The sequence below is a fragment of the Pezoporus flaviventris genome, unplaced genomic scaffold (assembly GCF_033815535.1).
Source record: "Pezoporus flaviventris isolate CSIRO_AGI_PZ_B2104156 unplaced genomic scaffold, CSIRO_AGI_Pfla_v1 ptg000031l, whole genome shotgun sequence".
Classification (NCBI taxonomy): Eukaryota; Metazoa; Chordata; class Aves; order Psittaciformes; family Psittacidae; genus Pezoporus; species Pezoporus flaviventris.
In genome coordinates, this window is record NW_026892579.1 from 11,019,377 (window position 1) to 11,036,894 (window position 17,518).

Here is a 17,518-nt window from a genome sequence, read left to right on the forward strand (position 1 = left end):
TTTTTTATTTTTTTTTTTCTACCTGACTATTCATGCCTTCGTACAAAGACGAAGTGTGTTCATGGCAAGTAGAATGGAAGGCTTATTTTAGGTTTGATTTTCCACTGGATAGAAGAAAAAGCTCTAAATCATTATCTCACTAGATTCAGGTAAGGTTTTGATCTTGTATCTCCTATCTTTTGGTTAGGTATTATTAAAGTAGCTGTAGCTTTTTCTTTTTTAACTTTTTCCATATTTTGACTTTCCTTAAGGTTTAGAAGCAGAGATCCTCATTTCTATCTTGCTGAAGACTTGAGTGGAAAATATGGCATTCAATTGCAGAAGGGGAACTGTCATTACTTTCTTTATATGTTCATGTAAAATAACCCCATCTTTGTAGTCAGGCTTTCTGATTTCTGAGCCAAAATTCACTATTACATTAACACATAGGAAAGAACTTTTTTATGTGCAGTGTATTTTTTTTTTTTTTTTAATACACTGCTGTTTGTTTGAGGCTTTTTTCACTGTAGAAGAGGTAAAATGCCAGTGGATCAAAACAACAAATCAGGTAACTTTCCAATAGGATATGCTTTTCAACATAAGGCTGTTAAATTCTTAAATTCTTCAAAGGTGAGATCAGACATTATTGTAACTTTTTTTCAGGCCTGAGAAGATCAATACCTGTGTGGGATGAAACAAGATATTTTCATTTCTAGGTCTTCATCCTTGATTGCTATGATGTTAATCAAAATCCTTGTAATATTCAACTCTACTAAATTTGCTCAGGATACAGTGTGTTTTGCAATGAGACATGAAAAATACAAAGGAGAAGACACTATTTTGGAGATAGCAGGATGAGTCACACACTATGTTTCCTTAATTTTTTTAGCAAGAGCAAAGGGCAACCTCGCAAATGCTATTTAACATTTGGGATAAATTACTTTAATATGCATGCATTATTTTACAGGGAATTGCTCATGTTTTAAGCACAGATATCTTTTAAAATCAAAAATCTGTCTTTACCCCTAAAATTCCTTTTTGTTTCTTTTCTTGTTCAAGCTTCAGGTTGCATTTTGAGTTCATTATGTTAACATATATATTTTAACTATAGGTAATCATTACTTCAATCTGAGAAAAAACAAGCTTTAATGGTTGTGAGACTGTAAAATTAAACAGTCAGGCATATTATGATAATTTGGAAAAGCCAGACTCTGACCACAAAGACTTGAAATTTAAACAAAAGAAGTTCAATTTTGTGAAACTGAAGGGAGAAAAATTAATTCAGTTCCTACCAGTCAGCATTCTTAAGTCTCACTGCTAAGGTATATTTGTCATGGATGTGCAGCCTTCATCCTTTAGGATAATTTTCATAGTTTGGGAGGGAATAGACAGACCTTGCTAGCCTTACCAAAGACTTTTGAGCTTACCTCTTGACATCTTGACCAGATAGTGTGTATGCCAGTGTGTAGGAAACGTCAGACAAAAATTTATACATAAGATGAAGAGACAGATCATCTAAAAACTGCATTCAAATTACTTGAGATATTTAGTGAAGAGATTAATTCTTAATCTCTGATTTCCCATTCTACTCTTTTACTATCATTATGATTATTTATTATTAAGAATGTAACTCCCACAGGTTGAGATAAGAACAGTCCAGTAACTAAGGTATAACACAAATTGCTACTGCTACCGCCAATAATAATAATCATAAGAGAAATAACAAGGGAAGAGAATACGATACCACCCGCCGAAACGAGCCCAACCAAGAAGAGAGTGCCCTTCTGGGTAACACCCAGTTACATCCCAGGCATGACGTGCTGTGGTATGGAATACCTCTTTGGTTAGTTTGGTTCAAGTGTCCCGTCTCTGCTTCCTCCTGGCTTCCCCTCCTCCCTGGCAGAGCACAAGACTCAGAAAGTCCTTGGTCAGACTAAACATTTGAGCAGTAACTAAAACTATCAGTGTTACCAGTGCTGTTCCCAGGCTGAAAGTCAAAAACACAGCACGGCACCAGTGACTAAGAAGGAGAAAAAATGACTGCTACTGCTGAGCTCAGGACACAGTGTTTGCCTTTTTCTTCCAGACTCTTTGTGAGTCTTTCTTTTGTTACAGGCATGGTACTACACTTCATCTTTCAGCAAATACTATGCTCTATCTCTAGACTTTACTGCCTACAGCTAAAGGCAGATGACCGCAGAAGTATCACTAATCAGTCTATTTCATATAATGCAAGTATGGGGAGCCCACTAAGCTACTGGTGGTGTGCACAGGCAAGGGAGAATCTGTCAATGACATCTCCCCAAAGGCATCTAAGAGCTCCCTGAAACAGAACTGGAGAGAGAGAAGACACACAACCAAAAGAAAGCTGAAGACCTGAGCTTCTTTCCCATAATGCTGTCAAGAAATTATTTGTGGGGAGTGATGGGCAGAAAATTCAAAGTGAATAATTCACTTCTGAATTCACAATTCCGGTTTTGTCTTAGTGCTTGTAGCTTTTTTTGTTAAGACTTTAAGCTACTAGTTGCCAAATTTTTAGTGGTTATTCAGTTTGTTCTACATGTATTGTACTATACTCATTTGAGATGTGATTTGTTCTATACTAGTTGTGATCACTTGTCAGTGTTAATTATAGGTGTTCAGAATATGAACAAACCAAAGAAGCCATGAGATTTAAAACTCTTGTCATCACACAGATTTAAGAAAAAATATAATTAGGCACACTACAGAATTGTTAAAGATTTTCTTCTCATGAAAACCATTATGATCACTATACAATAACTAGACCACTGTATGATTTATTGGTTAGGTGAATTATATACCTGTATTCACTTACAACTGGTATATATCTATTTCTGATATTAGATACACAGGTTAGGATTCTTCTCTCCTAAGTTTAGCCTTCTGAAAAAGCTACGCAAATATCCTTAGTTACTCATACAAGCCATCTTTATCATTAATAGAGAGAAAAAATTGATGATTTATCCCAAAGATGTTAGACATATATCTTCCCACAAAATCAACTATTCTCTGAAAACTGCTATGTATTATTTCCATTAAAGGAAGTCTAAAGAAATGCTGAAATTTAAAGCCTGTAGTTGAACTCCTGTAACAGCTCTTTAATTCTGTTTCAGGTGACCTATTTCTTACAGAGCAGAGCCTCAGTCTATATAAAATTAATTGTTTATGAATACTTCAGAAGATTTTCATCAATGTTTTTACAGTTCTAACTTTAAACCTATCAGAAATTTCACACATCAAAGGTCCCATGATTCTCTGAAAGACAAGGAGTGCTGGGGAAAAGCGTTAGAAATAGAGACAGTCTGTTCTGGAAAGAATGTGACGGCTCAGGCAGTGTAGATAATCTACATTAAGGTCAGATTTATTTTACCATCCAAACTAAAACATTTCTGGAAAAGAAATGCCTCTTTTGGCAAGCTTTATTCTTTTCAGGTTTTTTATGTTGTTTTGGTATTTAAATTTATTGCAAAATGCAACAAAGGATTTAATGTTTTTACCTATTTAATAGAATAGCTACTGAATTTAATCTTATTATCTGATTAACAGTTTCTTAGTCATACACTTAAGTCCAGAGATCGCATTGGAAAATCAAAACAGGAGATTCAGGAGTGATATGAAGCCTCAAGAACTTCCAAAAGGGTTTCTAAGGCTTTCTAAGAGCTGACCACCAATATTTTCTTTAGTTTGCTTGCTGGCAGATTGCATGTGGAAATAGCAGAGTTCTGCAGTACTCCTATAAAGTCTACAGCAATGTAAGCAGTTTGGAAATAATTACACGTAGACCAAAGATCAGACAGATACATAAAGCAAGAAATCCATGGGGGTTTCTTTCCTTTTTTTCTTTTTTCTTTGAAAGTATATTTGAGTATTTTGCGCTGAACAATGTTTATTTTCATATTTTAAAATAAATGTGTAAGTAACAAAGTAAAATTTAAATAGTGAACAAATTATAATTGGCTTTTAAATTCAGTACATGCACAAGCATAATATATAACTATCAAAACCAATGTTTCATAATTACCCAGGAGTCCACAATGGACTGTTTACTTAATTTACTTTTAATCACTTTATTTTGTATTTTCTCAGCTGTTTATGCAAATGACATACACAATGTCACCTCTGGCATAGATGTAGGTAAGAGAAGGAAAACTATTAATTGATCTTTAGGCAGAATTTCTTCCCCCAAAGCAGTAGGCTTTAATTTGAGTCTATATAGAGACATAAGATGAAACTACACATCTCATCAGTCCTGAGAATGTTTTCACATGCAGATGGAAATCAAAAAAAAGCAAGTTCTATTCATTTGACTACAGTTATACAATTTTGAAATAAATGGAGAACCAGGAGCTAGATTAAAGAAAAGATAGAGGTATACTGAGTATATTTAAAAGAAGAAAAATCTACAATTATGGAAAACAAAACCCTTTCAAAAATGTATAGCTTGAATAAATAAATAAACTTCTTGCCAACATGCAACACATACATAGTATCAGAAAAGTAAGAATCTAGTTGGTAATTTTTGAAATAACTACCCGACTACAGAAAAAGTAGTTTATATATATGTAAATAAATGTACTTATTGTAGAAACTTGGTGTCTTTTTGTAACAAGAACCTATGTTCTTGTCATTTAGTATAAAAAGAAAAATATAACACCTTTTTTCTGCCTTTCTCCTTCTTGCTTCACTTAAGATTGAAACTGTTTCCTCTTCAGTTTGCACAGAATAAAGCCTAATTTATCCTGAACTTCACTGTGGAATATCCACACTTTAAATTTTCTCTGTTGAATATGTGTAGGAAAGAAACTGTTTAAATCAAGACAACTCACTGGATCATTAGTTCTCCTAGTTAAAAAATGGATTCTGATGGAGAATACAGTAATCAATTACTTTTCTTACCGTGATGTAAATCTAACTAAAAAAATCCCAGTATTCCTAGAAACCTACATTCAGATCACATACTTACTTTGGGCCACACTTAGACGTGTGTTAATTTAGAATGAAATTATATCATGGCTTTAATGCAAAAGATAAATTATCTCAAGAACAATGACTTCATTGCAGCTCTGAATGTATTTAGTTTTTTTCCAGGATTATTTTTTTTAATAAAGAGTTTTAATCCCTGAATATAAATTGCTATTAATATATTTATTTTAGCTGAACATAGCCTCATGTTCAGGGACCTAATGGAAGTCATGCAGAATAATATGTATTAAAATGTGATGAAATGCTTCAGATGAACTAAGGTTAGTAATGTCTGTTTCCGTCACTGACAGGATTTTAAAGTCATAAATAAGCAGTCAAAACCTGCCTAAATGTTTATAATGATATTTAACTGTTTTCATATGTATTTTACTTGAAGGGAAATATTATGCAAAAATGAATAACTTTTCCAAAAGAAAAGTTGTACAACCTGCAATTTGGCAAGACTTAATGTTTCACTATTAAGAAATAGAAACATTTTAGTAAACTAACAATTGCTTAACATAGCTTTGAGATTATCAGCTGGATTTACGGTGACATTTACTAAGAAATGTGTCAGAAATAAGAAAATTATACATGCTGTTGGTTAGAGAAACCCTGCTGTTAGGGTCCTCAGGGTTATAGTGGACAAAAAAATTATGTAACCTTAGTGTGAGCAGTCTGGAATTGCAACAAAGAGGAGAGTGTGGCATAGGTAACAGACAGCTTGCAAAAATCTCTGTCAGTTTGCTTAATGGTAACAAAATCTATGTAACACATTCAGCAGCATTTGAAACGTATCAGGGCACCAGACTAAAACAAGTTTAATTGGCATCAAGTGCTGAAATGATTGTGATCAGCAAAGGGACGAAGAGATTAATCTGAATTATGTTGTGTGTGTATGAGTGAGCATTTGTGCGTGAATATGTTTGTCTCAGAGGAAAATATGACAGGTCAAACACCACAAATTCATCTCTGGACTTTGTTCATTGGGTCTTTAGCTTGTCTAAAATAAAGGAGAGACTTTAATTTGGACAGTCTGCTTAGCTGCATAAAAATTCATTGTTTTTAATTGTAAGATGATAGCCCCACTTACGGGGGGTGGGGGGGTGGGAGAGGGATGGGGAGAAGAGGATTTTCAGATATCTCAGCATGCTTGTTGACTTCATTAATTTCAAGGTGAGCTGCTATAGTGAGTTCTTGAAGTTGTAAGAATGGATGTTGGGATTCAGGAAAGCCTTATTGAGGTTTATGAGGGGCTCATAAGAAAGATGGGGAGAGACATTTTACCAAGGCCTGTACTGACAGGACAAGATTTCAAACTAAAAGAGTCAGATTTAAATTAAACATAAGAAGTACATTTTTTACTATGAGGGTGGTGAGACATTGGAACAAGTTGCCCAAGGAAGTCATGGATGCCCCATCCCTGAAAGTGTTCAAGGTCAGGTTAGATTCAGTTTTGAACAACCTGATTTAGTGAAAGATATTCCTGTCCATGGCAGGGAGTTGGACTAGGTGATCTTTGAAGGTTATTTCCAATCCAAACTATTCTATGAATTTGTCATTTTAACTTCAGAATTTCCTGTGTCATAGTAGGTATTCTTATTATTTCCTACAACACCTTTTTCCAAAAGCAAGCATATTGCATAACCCACTGTTCAGAGTAATACTTGCAATCTCACATGACATTTTTCAAAGAATAGATGTTCCATGGCTTGTGTACAGTTTTTGCACCTGTGTTGTTAGAATAGCCTGTACTTTATACTCTCTTACCTTATTCAGATAGAACACAAATATTCCCAAGCCAGGTGATTTACGCATTTCCCAGTATCAGTGCTCATTTTCAATCCCCTGCTAAACATATTTACCATGAATGTGATGATTCTGATTCAAAACTTTCTTTTTAATTTCTATTATTTAGTTTCTAATATGGTGTACTTACACACCAAGTGATGCTTTGAGTCTTCAGTCTAGTAGATGTATTCTACCTTAATGCTCCCTTGCTGACAGCTGCAATAAGGCTGGCAAGCAATTACAGAGTACATTTAATGAAAATATTTCTCAAGATTTGTAGACATGCAGTATCTGGTGGGGCAGCAGCATGAATGTTTGTTCTGGACTCCCTGGCATATGCAAGATTTGCTATTTCCAAACTGTTACGAGCACTTGAAAAAAAAAATCATTTTATATATACTCAATAAATATTTTTGTTTAGTTTTCATAATTTTCTCTACGCATCTGCACTGACTCTGCCTTGTACCATTGTCGTGGTTTAAACCCAGTCAGGTAACTTGTTCCCTCACTCCCAGTGAGTGATGCCTAGCTGACAACAATCAAGGTCCGTGTCCGTCTCCCCCCCCCTGCACCGGGGCTCTCCCCTTCCCCGCTCCCGGAGGAACGGGGAGGAGGATCGAGAGAGTGCAACTCCTACGGGTTGAGACAAGAACAGTCCAGCAACAAATCACCACCGCTACTATCAGCTAAAACAATGATAAGGGAAAATAACAAGGGAAGAGAATACGATACCACCGGCCAAGAAAGCGAGTTCCACCCGGAAGCTCCTGTCCTTCCGGGTAACTCCCAGTTACCCCCCACCCCGGGCATGACGTGCTGTGGTATGGAATACCTCCCCGGCTAGCCCGGGTCAGGCGCCCCGTCTCTGCTTCCTCACAGCTTCCCCTCCTCCCTGGCAGAGCATGAGCCTCACAGAGTCCTTGGTCAGGGTAAACATCACTTAGCAACAACCGACAACATCGGCTTCACCAACACTGTTCTCAAACTAGAAGTCAAAACACAGCACTGCACCAGTTAACACAAAGGAAAAAACATGACTGCTACTGCTGAACCCAGGACATTATCCACCCCTTATTCCATACCATTCACGTCGTGCTCAGATCCCACATTTTCAATACACCATCGCTCTCCCACATATATACATCCATATACATACAGACCAAGAGGAAAAAATCATTTTCTTAGTGCATGGACCAATCCCTATAATGCTGCCGAGTCCATTCGGTGCATGATGTTCCAAGTTCATTCTCTGTTGGGATGATGGCTGGAGGGAAGTCAGGGCCAGTTGCTGGTGACCTGGAGACATCTAGTTGATGGGCTATAAAAGCATTACACAGCAGGCAACGGCATACAATTGAGTTCACTGGCTGTTTTCCCCTAAAATCAAATCCTCTTGAGGTATACATCGGACTTCCCCATCTTCCCGCATTACCCACCAAGTATATCCAGGTCCCTGAGCAAAAGCAATCCCACGAGTGGGTTTGCCTTTACCTGAAGCAGGAATAACCCAGACTGTCTTCCCCAGCAAATTCTTCATATGCACCACGGGAACTTTGTCCCCCTCTACAATATGTAAAAGTTCTGACTGGGCTGGGCCAGCCCTGTTGGCAGATCCTCTGGTGTTGACCAACCAGGTGGCCTTTGGTAAATGTGTATCCCAATGCTTGAAAGTTCCCCCACCCATCGCTCTCAGTGTAGTTTTTAACAGCCCATTGTACCGTTCGATTTTCCCAGAGGCTGGTGCATGGTAGGGGATGTGATATACCCACTCAATGCCATGCTCTTTGGCCCAAATATCTATAAGGTTATTCCGGAAATGAGTCCCATTGTCTGACTCAATTCTCTCTAGGGTGCCGTGTCGCCACAAAATCTGTTTCTCAAGGCCCAGGATAGTGTTCCGGGCAGTGGCATGGGGCACAGCGTATGTTTCCAGCCAGCCGGTGGTTGCTTCCACCATGGTAAGCACATGGCGCTTGCCTTGGCGGGTTGGTGGCAGTGTGATATAGTCAATCTGCCAGGCCTCCCCATATTTATACTTCAACCATCGTCCTCCATACCAAAGAGGCTTTAACCGCTTGGCTTGTTTAATTGCAGCACATGTTTCACACTCATGAATAACCTGGGCAATAGTGTCCATTGTTAAGTCCACCCCTCGGTCACGGGCCCATCTATATGTTGCATCTCTGCCCTGATGGCCTGAAGTGTCAGGGGCCCACCGGGCCAAAAATAATTCACCTTTATGTTGCCAATCTAAGTCCATCTGAGCCACTTCAATCTTAGCCGCTTTATCCACTTGTTGGTTGTTCTGGTGTTCCTCAGTGGCCCGACTCTTGGGTACATGGGCATCTACATGACGTACCTTCACCACCAGGTTCTGCACCCTGGCAGCAATATCTTTCTACAGTGCAGCAGCCCAGATGGGTTTACCTCTGCGTTGCCAGTTGCTCTGCTTCCATTGCTTCAACCACCCCAACAGGGCATTTGCCACCATCCATGAGTCAGTATAGAGATAAAGTACTGGCCACTTTTCTCGTTCAGCAATGTCCAGGGCCAGCTGGATGGCTTTCACCTCGGCAAATTGACTCGATTCACCCTCTCCTTCAGCAGTTTCTGCAACTTGTCGTCCAGGACTCCATACAGCTGCCTTCCATCTCCGATGCTTTCCCACAATACGGCAAGAGCCATCAGTAAACAAGGCATACTGCTTTTCACTTTCTGACAGTTTATTATATGGTGGGGCCTCTTCAGCGCGCACCACCTCCTCCTCTGGTGACATTCCGAAATCTTTGCCCTCTGGCCAGTCCATGATGACTTCTAGAATGCCTGGACGACTGGGATTTCCTATTCGAGTTTGTTGTGTAATTAGTGCAGCCCATTTACTCCATGTAGCATCAGTTGCATGATGTGTAGAGGAGACCCTGCCTTTGAACATCCAGCCCAGCACGGGCAGCCGGGGTGCCAGGAGGAGCTGTGCTTCAGTGCCAATCACTTCCAAAGCAGCTCGAACCCCTTCATACGCTGCCAGTATCTCTTTCTCAGTTGGGGTATAGCTGGCCTCAGATCCTTTGTATCCCCGACTCCAAAAGCCGAGGGGTCGACCTCGAGTCTCCCCTGGAGCTTTCTGCCAGAGGCTCCAGGTAGGACCGTTCTCCCCAGCTGCAGTGTACAGCACATTTTTTACATCTGGCCCGGTCCGGACTGGTCCAAGGGCTACTGCATGAACTATCTCGCGTTTAATTTGCTCAAAGGTTTGTTGTTGCTCAGGGCCCCATTTTAAATCATTCTTCTTCCGGGTCACATGATAGAGAGGGCTTACAATCGAACTGTAATTTGGGATGTGCATTCTCCAGAACCCCACTGCACCCAAGAAAGCTTGCGTTTCTTTCTTATTAGTTGGTGGAGACATTGCTGTTATCTTGTTGATCACATCTGTGGGGATCTGTCTACGTCCATCTTGCCATTTTATTCCCAAAAATTGAATCTCCTGTGCAGGTTCCTTGACCTTACTCCGTTTTATGGCAAAACCGGCTTTCAGCAGGATTTGGATTATTTTCCTCCCTTTCTCAAAGACTTCTTCCGCTGTATCGCCCCACACAATAATGTCATCAATGTATTGCAGGTGTTCTGGAGCTTGCCCCTGTTCCAGTGCAGTCTGGATCAGTCCATGGCAAATGGTAGGGCTGTGTTTCCACCCCTGGGGCAGTCGGTTCCAAGTGAACTGGACACCCCTCCAAGTAAAAGCAAACTGTGGCCTGCACTCTGCTGCCAAAGGAATGGAGAAAAATGCATTGGCAATATCAATCGTGGCATACCACTTGGCTGCCTTTGACTCTAGTTCATACTGAAGTTCTAGCATGTCCGGTACGGCAGCACTCAATGGTGGTGTGACTTCATTCAGGCCACGATAGTCTACTGTTAGTCTCCATTCTCCATTAGACTTTCGCACTGGCCATATGGGGCTATTGAAGGGTGAGCGGGTCCTGCTGATCACCCCCTGACTCTCCAGTCTACGGATCAGCCGATGGATGGGAATCAGGGAGTCTCGGTTGGTGCGATATTGCCGCCGGTGCACTGTTGTGGTCGCAATTGGCACTTGTTGTTCTTCAACTTTCAGCAACCCCACAGCAGAGGGATCTTCTGAGAGACCAGGCAAGGTGGACAGCTGCTCAATTTCCTCTGTCTCCAAAGCAGCAATACCAAAAGCCCACCGGTACCCTTTTGGGTCTTTGAAGTACCCTCTCTTGAGGTAGTCTATGCCGAGGATGCATGGAGCCTCTGGACCAGTCACAATAGGGTGCTTTTGCCACTCCCTCCCAGTCAGGCTGATTTCAGCCTCCAGCACAGTCAACTCTTGGGATCCTCCTGTTACTCCAGAAATATAGATGGGTTCCACCCCTTGACAGCTTGATGGCATCAGGGTACACTGTGCACCGGTATCTACTAGAGCCTTATACTTCTGTGGGACTGATGTGCCAGGCCATCTGATCCACACAGTCCAGTAAATCCGATTGTCCCCTACCTCCACCTGGCTGGAGGCAGGGCCCCTCTAATGGTCGTCACAGCATTGGACACTTAAGTCGTGTTGAAAGGGATTATTCTTCGTTATCACAGGAGCTGGAGTAAAATCAGCTCTTCCACTCCATCTGGGAAACTGCTCACCAGAGACTGAAGCCGTAGCTCTCATGGGACGATCAGTCTTGGCCCTTGCTCCCCTCTTCAGTTCACTCACCCGTTCCTCCAAAGCTGAAGTAGGTTTTCCATCCCACTTTGTCATGTCTTCTCCGTGATCCAGCAGGTAAAACCATAGGGTACCCCGTGGCGTATACCTTCTGTATCTCCTCTCTTGAACAATAGGACGTCTTTTGTTAATAGCTGAGACGTGTGTTGGTACACGTGAGGAGCTGGATAAATCAGATACATCGTCCCTCAATTTGTCGAGGTCCTGGGACAGTTTTTTCACAGCTGAGATGATGGAAGGAGTGAGATTGTCTTCGAACTCTCGGAGTTTATGAACCATTTCATCCACTGTTAGTGGTACTATGTCATTCCAGGTCACTGTTGCCAATGAATGGGCATATGATGACGGTGCATTCCGTGTAAGTTTTCGCCACATGGGTCGTGTACATTCAACTTCATCTGGATCTATAGGTGTATCCCCGTTATTCGGCTTGATGTGATAGATCATCTCTACGATGGCCGATTCCCTCAGAGACTGGATGCCTTTGTCTATAGTAGTCCACTTGGCCGAACGACTCGTAACATCGTCCTTGTACGGAAACCTTTCTTTCACAGCTGCCAAGAGCCTCCTCCAAAGCCTGAGGGACTTTTTCTCTCTTGCAATTGCTTTGTCAATTCCCCCTTCTCTAGCAAGTGATCCCAGCTGCTTGGCTTCTGTACCTTCTAGTTCGTGACCATCGGCCCCATTGTCCCAGCATCGGAGTAACCAGGTGATGATGTTCTCCCCTGCTTGACGGGTAAAATCTTTTCGCCTATTCCGCAGCTCGGTTGAGGTCCGAGGTCGAGAAGTTACCTCTTCTTCTTCTTCTTCGTCATGTGAGGATGACTCCTGATCAGATTCTGGACCGGGTGGTGAATTCATTGGTTCTTCATCTCGCTTCACCCTTTTTGCCTCCTTTTTGCTTGTTCTCTTGCGTACAGGGGCAACTGATATTGGTACGAATTGGTCCTCTGGTTTGGCGGCAGTGATTATCACTGTGGTTTGAGTAGCGACTGTACTTGTTGCTGGGGGTGGTGTAGCTACCGTGCTTGGAGCTGGGGTAACCGCGCTGTCTGTTGCAGTTGAAGTTTGAGCAGCTGCTGTACTTGCCACTGGGGTAGCTGCGCAGTTCATTGCAGCCAAAGTTTGAGTAGCGACTGTCGCTTTGCCCTCAAATCCGCCGACATTCTTTTCCTTTTGAAGGTGCTGGATAGTGTTGAACAAGGCCCTGTAAGCATAGGCCAAGCCCCAGCACGTTGCCGTGATTTGTCCATCTCTGGTATGGCCAGAATGACCACACACCTCATTTAAGTGTTTTACTAATTCTTCTGGATTTTGCAGTTGTTCGGTAGTGAAATTCCAAAATACTGGAGGGGCCCACTGACCTAGATACTTGCCCATACTATCCCACACACCCTGCCACTCATGGCTGTCCAGCCTCTGGGAAAATCTCTCGGTCCTCCTACATTGTCTTTTGACCCCAGACAAGACCCAAACCTGAATCTGCTTAACTCTTGAAATCAGTAGTGGGCAAAACACACTCTGTATGCGTGTTAGCATGGTGATTCCCATCACCATCAGCAAACAAGTCTCAACAGCATTAAAAGGCCATTCAAAAAATTCAAAACTCTCAAATGTAAATGGTCTGGGGGGACGACTAGGAGGGTAAAAGGATGTCTCATTCACAGGTTTAGCACCTGAGAAGGAGAAAAAAAGATGTGTAATTGCTAAGCACCTCCATCATATACCTCCCAAAGTATAAAGGTGGTGACCACACTGGGAACATAAGCCAGATCAGTTTCATGATCAATGATTCTATTGTATTACAAGTCATTACCATAAAGTACATTGGGACAAAAACCTTAGCCCAAGCCCCACACTTGAAAAACACTAATACAGCCAATACCGGATGGACGTAAGATATGGTATACTGAAACTGTGAGATCAAGAGGAAAAACCTTGAGAGCCAATAAATCAGCATTGTGACGAGTGACTATCAATCCAGTCAGATCTGTTGTTATCTCAACCCCTCGTGCCCCACGTTGGGCACCAAAAAGAACTGTCGTGGTTTAAACCCAGTCAGGTAACTTGTTCCCTCACTCCCAGTGAGTGGTGCCGAACTGACAACAATCAAGGTCCGTGTCCGTCTCCCCCCCCCTGCACCGCGGCTCTCCCCTTCCCCGCTCCCGGAGGAACGGGGAGGAGGATCGAGAGAGTGCAACTCCTACGGGTTGAGACAAGAACAGTCCAGCAACAAATCACCACTGCTACTATCAGCTAAAACAATGATAAGGGAAAATAACAAGGGAAGAGAATACGATACCACCGGCCAAGAAAACGAATTCCACCCGGAAGCTCCTGTCCTTCCGGGTAACTCCCAGTTACCCCCCACCCCGGGCATGACGTGCTGTGGTATGGAATACCTCCCCGGCTAGCCCGGGTCAGGCGCCCCGTCTCTGCTTCCTCACAGCTTCCCCTCCTCCCTGGCAGAGCATGAGCCTCACAGAGTCCTTGGTCAGGGTAAACATCACTTAGCAACAACCGACAACATCGGCTTCACCAACACTGTTCTCAAACTAGAAGTCAAAACACAGCACTGCACCAGTTAACACAAAGGAAAAAACATGACTGCTACTGCTGAACCCAGGACAACCACCTTACAGATTCATTTGTCTCTCAGTCTGACTTTTTCCTCTAGAGTTTCAAGAACAATAGAGAACTTTTTCTTGAAATATTTATTTTAGCCTGAGATATGGTTTAGGAATAAGTGCAATGAGTCACAGAACTATACCTCTTTGTGCAACCAAGAGACATGCTGCTCTGGCAATTGTTCAAGGTTTTATAGTGTCGTGGTTTAAACCCAGTCAGGCAACTTGTTCGCTCACTCCCAGTGAGTGATGCCTAGCTGAGAACAATCGAGGGCCGCCCCCCCCCACCCCCCCACCCCCCCCCCCCGGGGCTCTCCCATTCCCCGCTCCCGGAGGAACAGGGAGGAGGATCGAAAGAGTGCAACTCCTACGGGTTGAGACAAGAACAGTCCAGCAAACAACGTACAACACAAATCACCACCACTACTATCAACGACAACAATGATAAGAGAAAATAACAAGGGAAGAGAATACAATACCACTGGCCAAGAAACGAGTCCCACCTGGAAGCCTGTGTCCTTCTCGGTAACCCCGAGTTACCCCCCACCCCGGGCATGACGTGCTGTGGTATGGAATACTTCCCCAGCTAGCCTGGGTCAGGCGCCCCATCTCTGCTTCCTCACAGCTTCCCCTCCTCCCTGGCAGAGCATGAGCCTCACAGAGTCCTTGGTCAGGGTAAACATCACTTAGCAACAACCGAAAACATCGGTTTCACCAACACTGTTCCCAGGCTGGAAGTCAAAACACAGCACTGCACCAGCTACCACAAAGGAAAAACATGACTGCTACTGCTGAACCCAGGACATTATCCACCCCTTATTCCATACCATTCACATCATGCTCAGATCCCACATTTTCAATACACCATCGCTCTCCCACATATATACATCCATATACATACAGACCAAGAGGAAAAGATCATTTTCTTAGTGCATGGACCAATCCCTATAATGCTGCCGAGTCCATTCGGCCCATGATGTTCAAAGTTCATTCTCTGTTGGGATGATGGCTGGAGGGAAGTCAGGGCCAGTCGCTGGTGACCTGGAGACATCTAGTTGATGGGCTATAAAAGTATTACACAGCAGGCAACAGCATACAATTGAGTTCACTGGCTGTTTTCCCCTAAAATCAAATCCCCTTGAGGTATACATCGGACTTCCCCATCTTCCCGCATTACCCACCAAGTATATCCAGGTCCCTGAGCAAAAGCAATCCCACGAGTGGGTTTGCCTTTACCTGAAGCAGGAATAACCCAGACTGTCTTCCCCAGCAAATTCTTCATATGCACCACGGGAACTTTGTCCCCCTCTACAATATGTAAAAGTTCTGACTGGGCTGGGCCAGCCCTGTTGGCAGATCCTCTGGTGTTGACCAACCAGGTGGCCTTTGGTAAATGTGTATCCCAATGCTTGAAAGTTCCCCCACCCATCGCTCTCAGTGTAGTTTTTAACAGCCCATTGTACCGTTCGATTTTCCCAGAGGCTGGTGCATGGTAGGGGATGTGATATACCCACTCAATGCCATGCTCTTTGGCCCAAATATCTATAAGGTTATTCCGGAAATGAGTCCCATTGTCTGACTCAATTCTCTCTAGGGTGCCGTGTCGCCACAAAATCTGTTTCTCAAGGCCCAGGATAGTGTTCCGGGCAGTGGCATGGGGCACAGCGTATGTTTCCAGCCAGCCGGTGGTTGCTTCCACCATGGTAAGCACATGGCGCTTGCCTTGGCGGGTTGGTGGCAGTGTGATATAGTCAATCTGCCAGGCCTCCCCATATTTATACTTCAACCATCGTCCTCCATACCAAAGAGGCTTTAACCGCTTGGCTTGTTTAATTGCAGCACATGTTTCACACTCATGAATAACCTGGGCAATAGTGTCCATTGTTAAGTCCACCCCTCGATCATGGGCCCATCTATATGTTGCATCTCTGCCCTGATGGCCTGAAGTGTCATGGGCCCACCAGGCTAAAAATAATTCACCTTTATGTTGCCAATCTAAGTCCATCTGAGCCACTTCAATCTTAGCCACTTTATCCACTTGTTGGTTGTTCTGGTGTTCCTCAGTGGCCTGACTACTGTGTACATGGGCATCTACATGACATACCTTCACCACCAGGTTCTGCACCCGGGCAGCAATATCTTTCCACAGTGCAGCAGCCCAGATGGGTTTACCTCTGCGTTGCCAGTTGCTCTGCTTCCATTGCTTCAACCACCCCAACAGGGCATTTGCCACCATCCATGAGTCAGTATAGAGGTTCTCATTATATAAAGTTCTCATTCAGCAATGTCCAGGGCTATCTGGATGGCTTTCACCTCACCTCTGGATGGCTTTCACCTCACTACAAACTGACTCGATTCACCCTCTCCTTCAGCAGTTTCTGCAACTTGCCATCCAGGACTCCATACAGCTGCCTTCCATCTCCGATGCTTTCCCACAATACGGCAAGAGCCATCAGTAAACAAGGCATACTGCTTTTCACTTTCTGACAGTTTATTATATGGTGGGGCCTCTTCAGCGCGCACCACCTCCTCCTCTGGTGACATTCCGAAATCTTTGCCCTCTGGCCAGTCCATGATGACTTCTAGAATGCCTGGACGACTGGGATTTCCTATTCGAGTTTGTTGTGTAATTAGTGCAGCCCATTTACTCCATGTAGCATCAGTTGCATGATGTGTAGAGGAGACCCTGCCTTTGAACATCCAGCCCAGCACGGGCAGCCGGGGTGCCAGGAGGAGCTGTGCTTCAGTGCCAATCACTTCCAAAGCAGCTCGAACCCCTTCATACGCTGCCAGTATCTCTTTCTCAGTTGGGGTATAGCTGGCCTCAGATCCTTTGTATCCCCGACTCCAAAAGCCGAGGGGTCGACCTCGAGTCTCCCCTGGAGCTTTCTGCCAGAGGCTCCAGGTAGGACCGTTCTCCCCAGCTGCAGTGTACAGCACATTTTTTACATCTGGCCCGGTCCGGACTGGTCCAAGGGCTACTGCATGAACTATCTCGTGTTTAATTTGCTCAAAGGTTTGTTGTTGCTCAGGGCCCCATTTTAAATCATTCTTCTTCCGGGTCACATGATAGAGAGGGCTTACAATCGAACTGTAATTTGGGATGTGCATTCTCCAGAACCCCACTGCACCCAAGAAAGCTTGCGTTTCTTTCTTATTAGTTGGTGGAGACATTGCTGTTATCTTGTTGATCACATCTGTGGGGATCTGTCTACGTCCATCTTGCCATTTTATTCCCAAAAATTGAATCTCCTGTGCAGGTTCCTTGACCTTACTCCGTTTTATGGCAAAACCGGCTTTCAGCAGGATTTGGATTATTTTCCTCCCTTTCTCAAAGACTTCTTCCGCTGTATCGCCCCACACAATAATGTCATCAATGTATTGCAGGTGTTCTGGAGCT